The 12380-nt window shown below is 34.9% G+C and overlaps 1 protein-coding gene across 1 annotated transcript in view; it reads right to left on the reverse strand.

Annotated features, from left to right (window-relative positions):
- The window catches only part of FOXP2 (forkhead box P2), a 399923-nt gene that overhangs the window by 272016 nt on the left and 115527 nt on the right, over window positions 1-12380 (reverse strand). The window contains exon 3 of the mRNA XM_084205352.1: window positions 9141-9224. The gene's annotated coding sequence lies outside the window, so the exon portion shown is untranslated. The remainder of the gene's footprint in view (window positions 1-9140; window positions 9225-12380) is intronic.

Genomic DNA, 12380 nt, shown 5'->3' on the forward strand with positions numbered 1-12380 from the left:
ACCTGAGAAGGATGTAGGAGATGACACCTCCATGGTATCGACTGCCAGTCACTCACAGTACTTTGTCTTTCCATGTCTCGAGGCTGGGAACAGAGGTCAAGTTTGCAAAATGAAAAAGAGGTCATTAAATCACATGCTCCACCTTCTGGGATCTTCTAAGTACTGGACAGGGCATTCAAGTTCATAACATAATAATTTAAAAACACTGTCCTATAAAATACATTCAATCCATCCAATATATAGCTTTTTCATGCCTAATCAATCAAATAAATTTAAAATACCTTTAATCAGAAATACTTCTGAATTGAAAAACAGAACAATATAAACGATAATTCTTCTTCAGATCTCTGATTCTAATAATGTCCAAATATACTGTATTCAGAAAATTTTCTAGAGACAGAGAAGTAGCAAATACTCATTTTTCTAAAAGCTCAACATGCAAAAAATCAGGGGAAAATGTCACTTCACTGTAAGAAACTGGACTATTCTCTTATACTTCAAGGATAAGTAAGTAACTCTGGGACTTGCACAATAGGACAACTTCCCTTGGAAAAACAAATAAGCAGGTGTTCAGAACAAATTTTAGGGGAATATTACATGTGTGAATTAAGCACTGACCTGGGAAAAGATGTTCTGTGGAGGCCCAAGGGCTTCAACATATGCTCACTTAGCAAACAGCTGCAGCAGTTAAGGCTGCTCCTTCCCTCTCCTTCCTCTGCCTACTGTTTGTCACCTTCCCCACACCAGAGCTGCCAAAAGGACCAAACAAAATGACCATTTGTGCACCTTTAGTGCAGACCAAGGGGCATGGTTCAAACTGTTATGAATTTTCTATGGCATCAGCTGGGCATCCTTTGCACATTAATTTAGTTCCTTTTTGACAGGTTGAAGAAGAGAAACAAGAAAAAATGCAATTACACGTTCTGGTGGAGGGGCAATAAAGAATTTGGGAGAGAGGGAAAAGATATCTAGAACTGAAGTACCTGTTCATTAAATAAGCATGTGCTTTAGTTAAAAGGGGTGAGTCAATCAATAGGGGTGAGTCTAATACTTCTACAGTGAAGAACAATAAAAAATTTACAAATGGAAATGCTTATATTCCACATTCTTTATAACAGTATTGTTCAAAAAAGCAAATGTAAAAGGATTCTGTCATGGGAGAAAACTTTAAGTATTTTTTTATTCATTCAGTAATTCAGTTCAACATTTCAGCCTTATTTTCAAAAATAAAATAAATAATAATGCTGTCATTCATTTAGTCCACTTAACCAGCAGAGAGAAACTGGCCTGAGGCAAAATTTCAGTGAAGAAGTTTGTTTTGTTGGGTTGGGCTTTTTTGTTGGCTTTTTGTTTGTCGTTTTTGGATTTTTTTGCTTGTTTGTATGTTTTCAAGAAGAAGGAATCTTAGAGGTAAAATTCCATTTAAGAAGAAAATGGGGGATGATGATGCAAAGATTACAAATCCCTGAATTTATCTTTTTTAAAACAAGCAGCAACCATCAAATTTGAGAAAAAATACATCTACCTATATCTAAAAGCCTTTGACTGGACTGAGTAGAAGTTTTGTATATGATATAGTTCTAATTCTTTATTAAGTGATAAGAGAACTGGATTTGCATTACATTATGAAAATGTATCTTAGAGCAAAGAGAAAACTAAGTAAAAATGAATGACAAATGGCCATGTGAGAAAATTTTAATCTTGAAAAGAAGAAAGCTAAATATTCAGCAACTTGCTGGTAGCATACAGATAATAAATATTAGTTTCAAATTATCTGCAAAACATTTAAGACATGAGGTCATATTTCTTTGTCATAGCACACTATCCATCTGCTCTAATTTGAAGTGTTTTGTATATAACTTCACCCAAATAACACAGAATGTTCTTAGGCTGTACATTCTTACAGGAACTATATAACTATATGTATCTCAACAGATCTAAAACAATATTTAATTTAGTTTCTCTTTCAAATATAAAAGCACTGAGTTAAAATTACAGTCCATTTCCCATTAGTGCTGCTACCTATAAAACTATACTTAACCAAAGTATATAGATTCTAGAATTAAATTTCTGTACTTTCCATACTGAGGGATGTCCCACCCCTTATTCTTGAGAAGTGACATACATTGTGCAAACTAGATCAAGCACTTTGAACTTTGAAGCCTTTGATTACATGCCCGGTAGGGTTTTTTTTGCAAAACCTTCACTGGACACTGGATCTGTCATAATTAAATAAATTTATACATAGGTACTCGAATCTATATGCTTATGTTTGGATGTAGGACCAGAACTACCACATGAACCAAAAAAAACCCCTGTTTTCCTTCCCTAGACAAGTCAAGCTCCGGGGAAAAAAAAAGTTTCGTCAAATATTAAATTGTGAACAATCAGAATTTACCAAAAATGCAGTGAAGCACAGTTTTCTCCCATAAATAACCAGTAAAAACCTGTATTCTATAGGCTGTGACTGACAACAATTACCCCTAAATAGTTGTTTTACAGACTACATTTAAAATTCTGAGGCCCAGCTCCTGAGGGACAGTGATCTCTGTCCGGTTCCTAGATGACAGCAGCCACATAAAAAAAATAAAATCATCACCTCTTTCTTTCCTAGATCCCATAATGCATTTTCCAGAGAAGAGAAGAAATCGCTCCCCAAGACAGTTAACAAGTACCACTTACAAACACAAAACTCATTTAAAATCAGCTTTTTAGGGAGGCTAACTCTCAAAGCAATCAAATAAACATCTATTCCATTTTCAAGATCCCATTTATTTTCAGGAATTACATGTGATGCTATTTCTTCCATATGTAGTTACTTGTACTGAATTGCTTTCTTTATTGCCTACACTCATTTATTTTTTTAATAAGGATTTAAAATAGCTGGTTCATGACATTTATCACAGAATGATATCTCAATAAGGTAACTTCAAAAGCATGCCAAAAATACAATTTTTTTTTACTGTGTTGCTGAAGAACATAGGAAATAGTAAGATGAAAATCAGAATGACTTCAGACACAGTCAAATAAGAGACCATGCTGAGAAAAACAGCACAAATAAGTTGTTCTGACCAATACGGAACACCACATTGGATTTTCTTAAGTTTTAGAGAAATCCCAAGTAAAGTAAACTACTGTTGAGGCTTCCTTTTCTCTTGATAAAACCAGCTTTTATTCTGTCTAAATCAATCTATGTTGGAGTGCTTGTGGGCCTCAGCATTTTTTCCCAAAGATTGTGCTAACGGCATAATGGCTTTACAATTTAACTAGAAAAAGCTATGAGAGAGAAAAGGCTACATAACAGAAATGAGCAGGGATTCTTTGTCTTGGACCTGCTATCACAGAAAAAACTCAAAGCAATTCTACTTATATAAATAAATTCAACTAAATTAATTTTATCTGTTCCCTCCAAATGGCAAGACTTTCAAAAAACTACAGATATAAAAAATGAAAGGGTTAAAACAGGGATTTTTTTTTCCCCCCAGATTTGTCTTCTTCTGTTCTGTCCCAAGGAAAGACAAAGGTGTTGATGACCCTTTTTTCGTACTGAATGAACAGAAGGAGTACCATAGGGTAAATGTTGAAATTTTAAGTCTGGAACTGCTTTGAGAGCATTAAGAGTTTGGCCACATACTCATCAGTGTGGCAACAAGAGAAAAAAGATCTGGGGCCAGTGCTCTGCCTTATAAACACAATAGAGTAATTTTTGCTCTTAAAAATGCATAGAGGTTATGAAAAAAAGAAGAGTATCATTCATGTTTCTTAGGTTTATTCACAGTCTTATTGAAAATATGATTTTGACCAATACCATCCCTGCCACTGCATACATCAGCACAACTAGCTGTGAATTCTGGCTGGAAATTCAACCTGGAAATTCAACCTGGAAATCTACCCTTACTATGTTTTCCTAGTCTGTCAACTCACTCCTGCAGGTCATTTTCAAATAGCTCATTCATAATTTATTCCTTACCCAATATTCATGAAATCTCACTAGCGTACCATCTAAAATACTAATAATACAAATCTTTTAAATCAATTTCTTAAGTTTAAAAAATGAAATAAAATTGATACATAACATCTCTCCCCTCACCACCCCAAAAAAGAAGAGATTTTGCTTAAACATAAAGAAAAAAGAAAAATTAGTATTGGATATTTCAATTACTGTGTTTTCAAGTGGTAAACCAAGGCTGCATCTGCCAACTTTGCTGATTTTTTTTTTACTTCTTTGGTATTTATTTCCTTTATTAACTCTGACTTTGACATAATTTATTATACTAAACTAAAACACCAGTGTGTCTTGCTTTCTGGAAGAAGTGGTCGAACTAGTAAGAAGAAGTCCACTAGTGTGACTAAAAAGACCAATACTCCTTTTCATCCAGATAAAAAAAAATAGTCATATATCATCTATTGTGTCTTTAGTCACATACTATTATGTATTGTGTAATTTCTGAAAACAGCACAGACATACTTCAATGCTTATCCACAGAAATTCTTTACAAAATAAAAATGTTGCAAAGAATATTTGGGACTTGCTGACCATTATTCTGAGCAGTTTTTCACAATAACTTTAGCACCTCATAGTTCTTGTGTATTGTGTTGCTATACTTTTAGAAAAGTTAGGGCTTTTTTTACCAACTTTATCTGTAATACTCAAAATTACGTAATTTAATGATTATTAAAAACCTATAAAGTAACAATATATTTTGTATTTCACAGAATTATTTTCCCAAATACTAAACTCACCCTTATTTTTTTAAATTACATTTTAAGAGACAGAGGTTATCTATCACCACTCTCTTAAAGAATCAGAAGCAAGAAGAAAATAAAATCAGTATATCCATTACTTTTATATTAAAATTAATCTCTCTGTTTGAGAGAAGTAACAATTTAAACACCAATGGAAATGATATTTTCAACAATTATAATTTTGGCAAAAGCCATTAACAGTGTAACAGCAAGCCAGTAGACACCTTTTCCTGGTATATTGTGCATAAAAAGTATTCCCATCTGTTTCAATGCTCAGGCTTTTTCATGGGCTTAAACCTGTCAAATTATTCCATTTGATTTCAGAGAATTCTCATATGGCAATCTATTTTATTTACTTTATCTTCAATAAAATGGTTGAGTGAGCATTAGCAACTATGAGACACAAGTTTCAATCAGCGCTCTGGCAAAGGCGTCAATCTACATTAGACCTGCAGTGCTGTGAGCTGCAGCCAGAAAGCTGCAGAGAGACAGGGCCACAGAGAGTGAGCGAGCAAGACCTAATAAAGCAGCGGTGGAGAGAGAGGAAATTCCCCCCAGACACCTCCACACGCCGCTTATATAATGTGCGCGCCTAGTTCAACACACCAGCAGCTCCTTAATAAAGCTGACAGCTAAAAAGGAGATTCAGACTCCAACTTCATTTTACATGACAACTACAGTAATGGTCCTCTGTTCTCAAGCAGGCCACGTTTAGAAACCTGAATTCAGTTCCATTAAAAATTAAGAGTTCTCACCTCTCTCATTCATGTCGCATAAGAAAAAGAATCATAAAATTATTAAGATGCACACCATTTTCTCCTCATTTCATACAGCTGAGAAAACCCATCAGGTTTCAACTAGCTTTTCCTTAAAAATTTCTGTGCTAGAAACCACAAAACAATCAATGTATTTAAGCAATAACTCATTTTTCAAGACAGCATAATTAACAAATAACTCCAATGAATGTGAAGCATCACTCCTAGATGCCACAAAAACACCTCCCAAAGCACAAACTTTGTAATAACTGATGCAAGTTCATATTTTATATGGCTGTGAAGAACTAGATTATTTCAACAATGCTCTTCCCAGCAAACAGACCATCAAGACTGTACTTATTGTTTAGTTGAATTGAAAAGCTGGCCAGTTTAAATCCATAGTTTGACATTATGTATAATCATAGCAAAAACTTACTGAATCATATTTCCAGGTCACAAATTCAATCTATCAACTTTTTGACAAAAGTTAACTTCAGGTTCCCCCCCAAATCACCAATTTATAGCTATTTAAAATCCCCCTGGAAAGATAATCCAAAATTCTAAAATAAATAGGGTTTCTGTTCTAATACAATTGCATTAAAGCATAAAGTACTGTTTATGTTTCAAACTCTTCCTGCTGGAGACCATATTAAAGACAAAGTCCATCAAACCCCATCTAATTACTTCTTGCAAACCAGATACCATCTTTCTCTTTCAGCATTTTGTTGTATACTCTCCTTTCATTCACTTACAGAAGTTTTTATACTTTTGCCTTCTGAGCAAACATGTGAAAGGTTTAGACTTCCTTTTGGGCAAAGTTAATGCCAGTCCATTATGCAGCCAGTGAAAACATCATCTTTCACATGCTGGTCACCAATGTGTTCACCAGCAATGAATCCTTACAAAACTCTTGAGAGAATTTCAGTGCAGATACCTATATGAGATATTCTTCTGTACTAATCTAACAGTATAATTATGTTTGCCCTCTGCAAAATAAACATATGTGTATAAACTAAATATTTAATAGCATACAAAATGTATGCATATACATTTACAGGAGCTGTGAGGTTTCAAGTTTTTGTTTCCTGTAGTACCAGAAATAAACAGGAATGAGCACAATGTCTCCTCTAAACTGACAACACAGAAGAGCTAGATCCATTTGATAATCATTATTACTAGCATTTATTTAGCTTTTTTTTCAAAGCCTAAGTAACTCAGAAAACATAGATGTAAATGTGTCACAGTCTCAAAACTGTCCATTTGAGTCATCAGTCAGAAAACAGAACATGTTTTCTCTGCTTTCACATTTCTCTGAGCTCTGTCTCAGGTTTTCTAAAACTTACTCCAAAGAGTTAAGTGTTCTATTGAGAGGACAAAAACCAAACAGATTTTTTCTCTCTGTTAATTAAAAATGTATTCACAATTGCAATTTTATTTTTATGCATATCTATCACTACATTTATAACTCAATCTAAGTTTCCAATCATTTCAAAGACAACATAACCTGCCATAAAAGAACCTATTGATTCTAAATACCATACTGAAGAACTAGCATTCAGAATTTACTACTGTTTCCTCATTGACTGCAAAAACATTCCTTCTCCACTCCCACATACTGCAAGAAATAGAGACCAATGCTAAAAAGGCCAAAAAGATTTTGGCTTCCTCTACAGAAAGCATTTTTATAGAATATATCTAACTTAAAATTATGGAAGAAAATGATGGAGGAAGAAGAACAGCAGTTACTTTCTTTCATATGCTTTAAGTTTCAGACATACTGGAATTCAATAAAATTATACTGCCAAAATATCAGAGTTGCACAAGTCAGTACACTGAATTTTGACCATTATTTGTCACAACACAGTAAACTTCCAGAGAAAATATCCTTTAAAAACAAAACCACTCTTGCTGACTCAACAGATTTCAACTACTACAGTTTCTATCAGTTTTCCAAAATACTGACACTATCCAAAAAACTATCTAACATAACTACATGCAAGTTACACCATTCAGGCATGCACAAATAAATATGTGACAGAAATCCAGCCATATTTCCACTGCTACATAGAAAGCAAAGAATTTGATATTTCTCACTGTTTTTCCTACTGAAGAATGAAAGAAAAAAACACTGTTTTGGGAATAAATATATTACTACATACTGACATATAGTCATGTAAAGGTTTGCACATGATACCAGTAATATCTACAGTTTCCCTGTATTGTGCTGTATATCCTTTGACTTACAACCCTGCTACACACACCTAACCTTTCTTCTTTTCCTGGCCAAAACATATTCCTACTGTAGCCCTCCAGCCAGTGCCTTAACTACTTGGAAAAAGTTTATGTTAAATCAGAATAAAGGAATTTTCCTTTCTTATTACCCAGTGAAGGCAGTCACAGTGAAACACACACCAGAACAGTCTTCTTTACACTACTTTGAACTAGGTTAAAAAGGGCTGTGCTTCCTCACAGAGGGCAAAACTTCAAAAAACTTGTTATAAACATAGTTACAGGATAATTACTGTCATCATCATTAATTCCTGTGGAACAGCTGCTTTTTCTTTCCTTCCAGAGGCATCAATACATTAAGATGGATATACCAATATTAAGGTATATATAGGTATATCAGAATATCTCGTAATACTTTAGCAGTTGGTACACATGGCATATTATTTGCATTTATATATTTGTTTCTACTTCCTGGTGTATGCAGAAGAATTTGGCCTGGCTGCTGTTATGGTAAGTTTATTGCACCCTGTTGAAATCTGTATCTTAAAAATTTAATATCAGGTCCAATTGACTATATTTTGCAATTTATATGTTAAAATATTGCCTAAAAATCTTGAATTTTAAAAGTTCTTGGAATATTCTCAAAAAAATTTTATACCTCCATAGGAAATGTAGAATATGAACAACTACAACACTCAACATACAGATTTTTTTTTTTGGTTGCAATAGCAAATACAAAAAATCCAAAATAAATGTGACTGCCTTGCTAAGCTCTCATCTTACACTAATTCCTTTAGGATCTCCTTTTCCAGGCTAAGTTTAAAAGACCTGATAACTACTTGTACATGATTCACTGGAGGTAGCTGAGAAGGTCTGGAGCAAAGCAAGGTGTTCAGTGCAGGCATGCCCAGGCCCCAGTGGCACTATAGCCACTGACAGTGTGCTGTCCCAGGCAGGTTCAGCCTGCTAACACCCAAAGCAGTTGAAACAAGGTTTGACCTCATGGTCCTTGACATCATGGAATTCCTGGTTACCAAAGGAATAAAGATCATCCCAGTTTCAAGAAACTAGGAATATCCAAACTCAAGGATTCTTCAGTATTTATTATACAGCTGATGTAAAGAAACTGTACAGTGTAAGTTAACTCCAGAGCTCCAGAGACCTTGGTGACAGAACCACCTATTTTCATGGTAGAAGCTGAAAAGGTATGTAGGGAAGTCCTAAATGAATCAGATATTGTCTGCTGTCTAGTCCCAACACAAGCAGTCACACATCTCAGTGAATGAGGGAAAGAACAGACCAGCTAGTTGAATTTGGATTGGTAAACAAGAACAGCAATCCCAGGACAAAAGGAAGTTGCAAAAAAAAAAAAAAATCCTCTTTGATTTGTGATGATTGACTTGTACTCACCTGCTTCTTCTAAGCCTCAAAAAGACCTTTCAACTTCAACCTTGAACTGAAGTGATGTCCAAGATCAATTCTAGTACCACAATCCTGACAAAACAGAGAGAAATGTTTACAGCTATTTAGAATCATTTAACAAAACCAACATAGAATCTGTCTTCATCATTCCCTCTAATTTGCTCTCTTAACAAGTAATAAGATTAAATGTAGTCCACAAAGAAATATAATTGTTCACCAAGTTTCTTCTGTGCAGCAGAGTGACAGCTGAGGCATCATTCCAATTCTAGTCCTGTGGTTTTATTCTATTTTTATTATTATACTACCCAAGGGCAAACAAAAGCAAGGCTTCCCTGAAGTAGTTTGTTTCAGGCAGAGAACTGCATACAATATTACTACCAGTAAGTTCACAGGGTCATCTGAAGGAAGGGACAGAAGCTGGGAGACAGCATGCCAATAAAATTTAAATCTGTATGTATGTGAGGAAGGACGAAAGGACAAGCAAAAAGGAAAAAAAAGAACAGCTTTGAAGCTGAGACTGGAAGGCTGCAATGAAGAGAGAAGGTTGGACAAGGCAGAAGAAATAAAGAACATGGAGGTCTGTAGAATATTTAGATTATATCTGTGCCTGAGCACATTCCTCTTTCCTGAAATCAGCTGGCAGAGATAATCCTCCATCTATGTAGGATGCAGGATAATCCTACACCTATGTAGCATAGTCACACATGCTCTGAAACAGAGGGGTCACATAAAAATTGTCTAATGGAGGTGGTCAAATGAATGTCTGTGAATTTTCTGGAACGATGTCAGTTTGCAAAGACATTCACTGTGGCAGAGACATGGAAATATTTCCAGGCATTGTTTAATTTACTAATACAGACACGGACTTAATGCCTGAAACTCTGCTATCTCTGAAGTAGATCCTACCAGCCTCTCGATGCTGCCTCTTGGCAATTCTCTCTTGCTGACAAGGTCAGACAGAAGCAGGCTGAAGAGTAAAATGAATGTAGAATTTTTTAAAGAAAAGACTGCTTTCCCACAGTTTAAGGAAAAAAAAATCTGTGTTCCAACTGGCATTATTAATACACACTTTGTTACAAGATGTTTGGACATTTAAAAGAGCTGCAGTTCTAACTTCTTCCTTTGTTTGTAGAGTGTAACAAAACCTGCTGGGAAGGTCGAAGTTCCTAGAAAACTGAAAGCTACCTGGCAGCCTCTGTAGTAGAGCAAGTGAAGAAGGGAGAGCAAAGAATGACAGGCTGGAGAAATAAACACTACATGAAACCCCTGCACAGTAGGACAGCGCTGGGAAATGAGAAGGATATCTTATGAGCTTAATACAAAGCAAAAAAGAGAAGAAAATGTTAAAAAAACAGGTAAAGAACCTAAGGCAAATACGAGGAGGTGAAGGCAGGTGGCAATCCTTAAAAGTTTTCGGAAAGTAAAATATGTGTCAATGAAACTTTGCTTGATGGTCATGTGGTCATCCTGGATCCACAATGTAAATGTCCAACCAACTGAGTGAAAAGCATTCATCTCAGTGACCTACTTCCCATTAAAAGGTTGCAGTTTTGCCTCTAAATAGCTATGCCTCTGCCTTTGAAGTTTCTTGTGCACCTGAATTCTAGACCTAAATACACATTACAGTTATTTCTTCAACACTGCATCTTGTTGACAGATAGTATGAAAGCCTCAAATGCAAATATCTGGTTTTTTTAATTTCCTATACTCCATTACACCAAAATACTTTCAAATCATCATTTTTCTTAGCTTGGAGTATGTCAAACATCACATAGTGCTTCATCTCAGAAATAAAGCCAGGACAACCAGTTATTATACATGAAATCTTGCACCAAAACATGACCCATTTTGTTGAGATATGGCCTTTTCAGAAGAAATTTTTAATTTAAGTATTTTTTGGTAATTAGTCTTAATATGCAAAAAACCACAATCATTAATCTCAATGATTATAATTTTATTTTGTTGATTTCTGGATTACTATACTTATTCAGAAATCAATAAGAAATATTTAAAGTGGTGAGGATGGCACAAAGTAGGTGTGACAGGTCACAGACAGATAGCAGGCCTTACCCACCAATTCTTTTTTTAACTATGCAAATTTTCATCTTTAGAATCTTATTTATTGACTTGTGCTTCATTTATGCCCCATTTCAGTGTGGTTTTCCTGACAAAGCCAGAAGACTCCTAGAAAATAATACTACTTCTGTTATAAACTTTGATTTGTTTTGATTTTTGTTAGCATCCTAAAACCTGGATCTGAATCATTCCAGTCTAACACCAACATTTCTCTACCTTTCACCTGAGCTAGAAGATTGCATCCCTTGGGCCCCAGCAGGTAGAGCTTTAATTGTTTACCTATCCCCTACTGACAGAGTTTACAGAGATATCTTCCCATCCTTCAACATCTAACAATTCCATCTGAGCCTTAAAAATTTACAAATTCACAGACCTTGTTAACTGAAGCTTTAAAAGCATCCTGACAGAATGTTAATTGTCATGGTTGTGTCAGAAATCCCTAGAATATTTAATTCAAAATGAAAGTCAAATTCATTCCTGGATGAACACTTAGAAACTTAAATAAATACAATGCCCATGTGCTGCAAGCTATTTCTTTAACTCATTGATTTACTTGCTGCCATCACCTTTTAGCTTATTCCACATTTAGATCACAAATTCATTAGGATAAGTTTACCTGTTATATGTTTGTATACTGCCTCAAAGATAATATTTTGATTTGACAGTGTGTTTTTATTCTTTATCCTGCCTTATTGGCAGTCTTTGGTATTTTTTAAAATGTAAATAATCCCACCACAGCACTTAAGCAGTTCTCCTGTTTGATAGATCAAGTTGCCATGATGTGTCACTATTTCAGGTAAGACCTGCTTGTTCAGATTTCTTCTATAGTAAAAATGGTTCAGACTGCATTACTCTTGTAGTGGGTATCTGTATAAAACATTCTAATGAAGCACTACTCACCAAAGCATGTAAGAAAACTTTACAACCTGGCTGAGGGCTATCTATAGTTACTACTATTAGTTAAGCTTGTTTTGAATCAGATCAACTGAGCTGAAATCACCACTGGTTTCACTAAAGCAAAAATGACTTGCTAAAGAGACTGTCTAGTATTTTAAAGACATAAAAATTCACTGGTATCTGTAGCTTCCAACTCCCTTATATAGGACTCACACAATTAAAAAAAACTCTTAATACATAGTAGGACTTCTGAGC

This window comes from Fringilla coelebs (assembly GCF_963513975.1).
Source record: "Fringilla coelebs genome assembly, chromosome: 5".
NCBI classification, from domain to species: domain Eukaryota; kingdom Metazoa; phylum Chordata; class Aves; order Passeriformes; family Fringillidae; genus Fringilla; species Fringilla coelebs.